Source organism: Felis catus, chromosome C2, assembly GCF_018350175.1.
Source record: "Felis catus isolate Fca126 chromosome C2, F.catus_Fca126_mat1.0, whole genome shotgun sequence".
In the NCBI taxonomy this organism is placed as follows: Eukaryota; Metazoa; Chordata; class Mammalia; order Carnivora; family Felidae; genus Felis; species Felis catus.
In genome coordinates this window covers 113,113,816-113,119,909 of record NC_058376.1, presented here as the reverse complement: position 1 = coordinate 113,119,909, position 6,094 = coordinate 113,113,816, and the positions used below count along the sequence as shown (strand labels likewise).

The 6,094-nt window shown below is 38.9% G+C and overlaps 1 non-coding gene across 1 annotated transcript; it reads right to left on the bottom strand.

Annotated features, from left to right (window-relative positions):
- Window positions 1-2,279: 2,279 nt before the first annotated feature.
- LOC111556457 lies at window positions 2,280-2,443 on the bottom strand. Its single transcript, XR_002735929.1, has one exon. It is a non-coding gene; the product is annotated as a U1 spliceosomal RNA (small nuclear RNA).
- Between the last annotated feature and the right edge of the window lie 3,651 nt (window positions 2,444-6,094).

The following is a 6,094-nucleotide window of genomic DNA, read 5'->3' as shown; positions in this document are numbered from 1 at the left end:
GGAGCAACTGCTGCCACAGATCATATGGTCTTTACAGCTTTGATTTTTTGGCTCCAAACCCAACAAGATGTTTTTTCTCATACAGAACCATCTTCTCATGCATCATAGCAAGCCAGTGTGATATGCTCGCTACTATGCTTTTATGATGTGAGCATGCGGGGGCATTATTTTAATTCCACTCTCAGAGCCCTTCTACCTCTGAAACAATTAACAAGAGAGCAGTTGCTCAGTGGCTTTCCATTTCTTTCAAATGATCACATATTGTGAGGTGTCTGGCTGGCTCAGTTGGAAGAGCATGCGACTCTTGATCTCAGGGTCATGAGTTCAAGCCCCGCCTTGAGTGTAGAGATTACTAAAAAAAAATCAACTCAAATGATCAGATTTGAATTCAAGTTGACCGACATACTTGCTCTGTGCCAGATGTTCCCATGGAGCCCTCTGAGGAGAGTGCAAGAACTTTACCACCCCAAGCCTGGGCATCCATCCCTCTTTGAAAGCCCCATTCCTATTGCCTCAGTCTTGAGCCCTGACTAAGCCTCTCTTCTGTGTCTTTACACTCAAGGTCACATCTCCTCTGACTCCTCCCAGAGGGACTAGTGTCTTCTCACCCACCGGAGACTTTAAATTCTTTGGGAAGAGTAACGTACCCAGGCTGTAACCAGGACACTCAAGAGCTTCCAACAAATTTTGGGGCCCCCTAATCCCCCCATTCCACACCCCCCTGTAATCCTTGCTCAGTATGCAGCTGTAATTTCTTCTGGTCATGTCTGTTCTGTCCATCCTGCTCTGGATTTCTCCTTCACACTTCTTTCCTACCTCCCTCAACAACCTTGTTCCGGTGAACAAAATCCCCCATATCCTCATTGTTTCCCTAAAGACTCCATCCGATATCCTTGAGACCAGCCTCATTTTAAAGGATGTTACTTGTCCCTCAGGCTGTAGCCTGGCTAATGGAGGCTGCCTGTCCTACAAGTCTCGAGTCTCTACACCATTCACTTCCACCCTCAGGGAAGATGGGTCCACCCTATCCCTTTGAGACTCTTGCCATTTGTCCTCTGGCCCCACTTTACTGGCTTCACCAGCTACCTTACCACTATCCTTCTCACTGAAGGATGCTCCGGTTTTATTTCATCATGATAAGTATATTCTTTTTTTTTTTAAGTTTATTTCTTTATTTTGAGAGAGAGACAGAGACAGAGACAGAGGGAGGGGAGGAGAGAGAGAAACCAAGCAGGCTCTGCACTGTTAGCATAGAGTCCGACGTGGGGCTCAAATTCACCAACAGTGAGATCATGATCTGGGCCAAGATTGAGAGTCAGACACTTAATAGACTGAGCCACCCACACATCCCAGTAAATGTAGTCTTAATCCCCATCATTTATTTCACCCACCCCCTTACCCACCTCCCCTCTGGGAGCCATTAGTTTGTTCTCTATAGTTAAGAATCTGTTTTTTGGTTTGTTTCTCTCTCTCTCTCTTTGCTCATTTGTTTTGTTTCTTAAATTCCACACATGAGTGAGATTATATAGTATTTGGCTGACTTACTTCGATTAGCAATATACTTTCTAGCTTTATCTGTGTTGCAAATGGCAAGATTTCATTCTTTTTTATGGCTGAATAATATTCCATTGTATCTATATGCCACTTCTTCTTTATTCATCTACTGATGGACACTTGACTATTGTAAATAATGCTGCCACTATAAACATACAGGAGCATGTATCCCTTTGAATTAGAGTTTTTGTATTTTGGGGGTAAATACCCAGTAGTGTGATTCCTGGATCATAGGGTAGTTCTATTTTTAACTTTCTGAGGAAACTCCATACTGTTTCCCAGAGTGGCTGCACCAGTTTGCATTCCCACCAACAGTGCAAAAGGGTTTCTTTTTCTCCACATCCTTGTCAACAAACACTTGTTGTTTCCTGTTTTTGATTTTAGCCATTCTGACAGGTGTGAGGTGACATCTCATTGTATTTTTAATTTGGATATCCCTGAGAATGAGTGATGTTGAGCATCTTTTCATGTGTCTGTTGGCCATATAGATGTCTTCTTCAGAGAAATGTCTTTTCATGTCTTCTGCCCATTTTTAAATTGGATTATTTGGTTTTGGGGTATTGAGTTTTGTAAGTTCTTCAAATATTTTGGTTACTAACCCTTTATTGGATATGTCATTGGCAAATATCTTCTCCCATTCAGTAAGTTGCCTTATAGTTTGTTGATGGTGTCCTTCCCTGTGCAGAAGCTTTTTTTTTTTTTCTTTTTTTTTCTTTTTTTCTTGCCAGGGGAAAGCGCGAACGCAGTCCCCCACTACCACAAATTATGTAGTCGAGTTTCCCACATTTAGGGAAATCGCAGGGGTCAGCACATCCGGAGTGCAATGGATAAGCCTCGCCCTGGGAAAACCACCTTCGTGATCATGGTATCTCCCCTGCCAGGTAAGTATTGCAGAAGCTTTTTATTTTGATGTAGTCCCGATAGTTTATTGTTGCCTTACCTCTAGACATATCTAGAAATGTTGCAATGGCCTATGTCAGAGAAAGTACTGCCTGTGTTCTTTTCTAGGATTTTTATGGTTTCAGGTATGACATTTAGGTCTTTAATCCATTTTGAGTTTATTTTTGTGTATGGTGTAAGAAATTGGCCCAATCTCATTCTTTTGCATGTAGCTGTCCAGTTTTCCCAACACTGTTTTTTGAAGAGACGTCTTTTTCCCATTGCATATTCTTGCGTCCTTTCTTGAAGATGAATTGACCATATAATTGTAGGTTTATTTCTGGGTTTTCTATTGTGTTTCATTTTTCTATGTGTCTATTTTTGTGCCAGTACCGTACTGTTTTAATTATAACTGCTCTGTAATATCACATGAAATCTGGAATTGTGTGATACCTCCAGCTTTGTTTTTCTTTTTCAAGATTGCTTTCACTATTTAGGGTCTTTTGTGGTTCCATACAAATTTTAGGACTATTCTAGTTCTGTGAAAAATGCTGTTGGCCTTTTGATAGGGATTGCATTAAATCTGTAAATTGCTTTGGGTAGTATGAACATTTTAACAATATTTGTTCTTTCAATCCATGAGCATGGAATACCTTTCCATTTGTTTGTCATCTTGAATTTCTTTCATTGGTGTTTTATAGTTTTCAGAGTACAGATCTTTCACCTCTTTTGTTAGGTTTATTCCTAGGTGTTTTATTATTTTTGGTGCAATTGTCAGTGGGATTGTTTTCTTAATTTCTCTTTGTGCTACTTTATTATTAATGTACAGAAATACAACAAATTTCTTTTTTTCTTTTACATTTATTTATTTATTTTTGAGAGACAGAGACAGAGCACAAGTGGGGGAGGGGCAGGAGAGAGAGTGAGACCCAGAATTCAAAGCAGGCTCCAGGCTCTGAGCTGTTAGCACAGAGCCCGACGCCGGGCTCGAACTTATGAATCATGAGATCATGACCTGAGCCAAAGTCAGATGCTTAACCGACGGAGCCACCCAGGCGCCGCAAGAAACGCAACAAATTTCTGTATATTGATTGTGTGTCCTGTGACTTTACTGCATTCGTTTATCGGTTCTAGTAGTTTTCCAGTGGAGTCTTTAGGATTTTCTATATATAGGGTCACATCACCTGCAAATAGTGATAGTTTTACTTCTTCTTTAGCAATTTGGATGCCTTTTATTTCTTTGTCTTGTCTGATTACTGTGGCTAGCACTTTCAGTACTATGTTGAATAAGGTGGTAAGGGGATATCCTTGTCTTATTCTTAGGGGAAAAGCTGTCAGTTTTTCCCTATTGAGTATGGTGTTTGCTGTTGGTTGTTCGTATATGGTCTTTATTATGTTGAAGTATATTCCCTCCAAATTTACTTTGTTGAGGGTTTTATCATGAATGGATGCTACACTTTTGCCAAATAGTTTTTCTGCACCTATTGAAATGATCATATGTATCATGTTGATCGGTTTGTAAATATTGAACCACTCTTGCATCCCACTTTGATTGTGGTGAATGATTTTTTTAATGTATTGTTGGATTCAGTTTGCTAGTATTTTGTTAAGGAATTTTGCACCTATGTCATCAGAAATATTGGCCTCTCATTCTCTTTTTCTGGTAGCATCTTTATCTGGTTTTGGTATCAAAGCAATATTGGCCTTGTAGAATGAATTTGGAAGCTTTCCTTCATCTTCTAATTTTTGGAATCGTTTAAGAAGAACAGGTATTAACTCTTTTTTAAATGTTTGGTAGTATTCACTGTGAAGCCATCTGGTCCTAGATTTTTGCTTGCTGGAAAATTTTTGATTACTGATTCAATTTCAATTCAATTGCTGCTAATTGGTCTGTTCAAATTTTCTATTTCTTCCTGATTCAGTTTTGGTAGGTTATATGTTTCTAGGAATTAATCCATTTGACTAGGTTGTCCAATTTGGTGTCATATAATTTTCCATAATGTTGTCTTATAATTCTTTGCATTTCTATGGTGTCAAGGGGTTATTTCTTCTCTTTCATTTCTGATTTTGAGTCTTCTCTCTCTTTTTTCTTTTCTTTTCTTTCTTTTTTTTTAATGAGTCTGGCTGAAAGTTTATCCATTTGTTAATCCTTTCAAAGAAGCAGCTCCTGGCTTTATTGATCTGTTTTATTACTTTTTTGTTTCTATTTTATTTCTGCTCTAATCTTTATTATTTCATTCCTTCTATTCATTTTAGGGTTTTTTTAAACTTCTTTTTCTAGATTTTTTGGGTGTAAGGTTAGGTTGTTTATTCAAGATTTTTCTTGCTTCTTAAAGTAGACCTCTCTTGCTATAAACTCTCCTCTTAGAACAGCTTTTGCTGCATCCTCAAAATTTTGGACCATTGTGTTTTCATTCTCATTTGTCACCATGTATATTTTTATTTTTTCTTTGATTTCTTGGTTCTCCCACTCATTGTTTGATAGCAAGTTACTTAACCTTCATGTATCTGTGTTTCTTCCAGATTTTTTCTTGTGATTGATTTCCAGTTTCATAGCATTCTAGTTGGGAAAGATGCATGGTATGACTTCAGTCTTTTTGAGACTTTTTTGTGGCCTAATATGTGACTTATTCTGGAGAATGTTCCATGTGCACTTAAAAAAGAATGTGGAGTGCCTGACTAGCTCAGTTGGTAGGGCACGTGACTCTTTATCTTACGATAAAGAGTTTGAGTTTGAGCCCCACACTGGGAGTAGAATTTACTAAAAGAAGAAAGATTAAGGGAAAAAAATATGTATTCTGTTTTAGGATGGGCTGTTCTTCATATATCTGTTAGATCCATCTGGCCCAGTGTGTCATTCAAAGCCATTGTTTCCTTGTTAATTTCCTATTTGGATAACCTATCCATTGATGTAAGTGAGGTGTTAAAGTCCCCTACTATTATTATATTACAATTGATTACTTCCTTCATGTTTGTTGTTAGCTGCTTTATGTATTTAATTCTTTTTTAAAAATGTTTATTTTTGAGAGAGACAGAGACAGAGACAGAGCATGAGTGGGGGAGGAGCAGAGAGAGAGGGAGACAGAATCTGAAACAGGCTCCAAGCTCTGAGCTATCAGCACAGAGCCAGGCGTGGGGCTCGAACTCACGGACAGTGAGATTATGACCTGAGCTGAAGTCGGACTCTCAACCGTCTGAGCCACCCAGGTGCTCCTGCTTTATGTGTTTGATGCTTTCATGTTGGGTGCATAAATATTTACAATTGTTATATCTTCTTGTTGGGTTGTTCCCTTTATAATTATATAGTGTTCTTTTTTGTCTTTTTTTCTCATTTTTTTAGAATTGTTTTTCTGAAAATTTTTAATGTTTATTTATTTTTGAGAGAGAGAGAGAGGCAGAGCATGAGCAGGGGAGGGGCAGAGAGAGAGGGAGACACAGAATCTGAAGCAGGCTCCAGGCTCTGAGCTTTCAGCACAGGGCCCAATATGGGGCTCAAACTCACCAGCCATGAGATCATGACCTGAGCCAAAGTTGGATGCTTAACCAACTGAGCCAGCCAGGTGCCCCCTGCAACCCCAGTTTTTCTTTTAATGTCTATTTTATTTATTTTTGACAGAGAGACAGAACACATGTGGGGAAGGGGCAGAGAGGGAGGAAGACA